Here is a 2,309-nt window from a genome sequence, read left to right as displayed (position 1 = left end):
AAAAAAAAAAAAAAAAAAAAAGGTGTGAAGAAATGAGTCCTGACACAGGTCACAAGCACCTGTCACTCACCAGAGAGATGTGACAGCGGTCAAATCATGCTAACTCTAGATTGGATGTCTCCAAGTTATAATGGCCAAAAAGCACATTTTATTTTGACTTCCTGTGTCTCTGTTTTAAATAAAAATTCGTCTAACTTCAAACCACATTCTTGGTAGGGTATGAAATTATTCTCACAGCACAAATCTTTGCACAAGTCTTTGAGTTTCCTTCCTCATTTACATGCCCTCGAGCAACTGGAATGAAGAAAGCAGCAACTCATCATCTCATTACATTAGAGACACCAAATGTGCCAGAAATTCAAATTTAGCTCAAAGTGCAACAGATAAACAAAACACTAAAGTGCAGCTCCTGCAGAGAGCTGGGTGTTTCCTAAAAGTTTACAATTAAACTATAACAGTTTTTAAGGTTGGTGCAACTGTAACTGTGGCCTTCTATTAGAATCAAACTAAAAACACTGAATGCAACAAGACCTAATGCATCTAGTTACCGGTATACTCTAATCACTGAAACAACAGAATCTAAAAATATATTTTATGATTGCCCCTCTACAAGCTTCATGATGGTTTAAAACCATCTCAAATGGTTGCCCAAAATTCCAACTATTTAGTTTGCTTTTAAATGTAGTGTTGCAGAGGTCTGCTGTTTCACTGAAAGATGGAAACTAAAGCAAGTTCAAAAATGCAAAAGTGGAATTTCTGGTTTTCTGAGGAAAACAGCTAAATAAAAAGTGGAATAATGGGACACAAAACAAGACAGTATATTATATAAAAGTGTAAGCTTAAAACAATAGGATGGAAAAACAGGATTCTTCCAGCTGTCATGTTGGCCAGCATGAGAAGAAGTGAACAGCCGGGCAGCAGTTAGGAAGAAAAATAAATATGATTACAGCAAGAAAAATACAATAGGACATATAAGTAACAGAGAGAATGGCTGGACAAAAAGAAAACAAGCTTTCATTTTCCAAATAGGATTTTTCTGCTTGTAAGACAACTACGATGAAGCAATAACTTAAATAATTCGTTTAGGTTTCTATGAAACAGAAAGTCGATATTTCTAATTTTATCAGAGTCCGTGAGACGGAAAAGCAGGCAGCACAGCAACCTGCAGGACTCAGCTCTTCACTCATCTCTTGATACGGAGATGAAAAAAGAAGTGAAATGTGTGACAATCAACAAAACAGAAACATGCCGGGATGCGAAAACAGAGAAAGTTGAAGAGAGGAGAGGAAACCAGGAGGATTTAACAAAGAAATGGGAAGAGGGAGGATGACACAGTGGAGAGAAACAAGGTGAGTGGATGTTTGCGTCACATCTGCAGTGGAGGAAGACCACCTGACAGCCATCAGACACCTCCTGAATGACAATCTTCCATCCCCTCTCATGAGGCTGCTTTATTCCCTTTTTGTTCTGTTATTTTTTTATTTTCGTAGAATGAAAAATGAATCAGAAAAAAGCATTTTTCTGTCTTTGATGCTCACCAAACAAATCATTTCTTCCCCCTAAAACAAGTTTTTGATTCAGAAACTAATAATCAGTGAGTCAAATCTATTGTTTGTCACCAGGAAACATTTTTTTTTTCTGAAGGAAAGATTTATTATCTTTAAAAATTCACCTACCGCTCCTTTCTTTATTAGTCTTTGGGACCAAAGCTACAAAACACAAAGATCATGTCTAAAATCTAAATCAAATCAGAATTTTAAGATTTAAGCCAAAATGTCTCTGTTTTTCTATCTCCATGGCCCTAATCCTTTTCTATAAATGATAAAATTTGACTTTTTACCTTTAGAATAATCTTTAAAAAATGCCATCTTTGCAAGAGTAAAACCAGTGGCTTCCATGCTGTAATTAAAAAATGTTCCTTTGTTGTTAGGATGTAATTTTAAGCATCAGTTTATGCAGACACCATAAAACTCCAATGGTTTTCATGAAACGTTTTTTTTTTAAATTTACCTTCATTGTGGAACATGCAGACCTCTTCTGCATGAGATTGTAGATAGAGCTCTGCACATCCAAAGCAGAAAAGCTGCAGCCCATTTGTGCATTTGAAAAACCCTCTGGATGGAATTGAGTAGAGATGAGAGACTTGACTTATCAGCAATCCCTGCACAACCCACTAGTGCCGTTGTTTGTTTTATTGTGGTGAGTTCATGAGCTCAGACGTATATTTTTTCCATCCCAGGTTTTTATTTTTTCAGATTTTGTCTACTTAGAAGTAAAGTAAAATGCCAGATTCAGCGTGCAGAAGGTGG

Source organism: Oryzias melastigma, linkage group LG21, assembly GCF_002922805.2.
Source record: "Oryzias melastigma strain HK-1 linkage group LG21, ASM292280v2, whole genome shotgun sequence".
NCBI lineage: Eukaryota > Metazoa > Chordata > Actinopteri > Beloniformes > Adrianichthyidae > Oryzias > Oryzias melastigma.
This window is presented reverse-complemented; position numbering follows the sequence as displayed.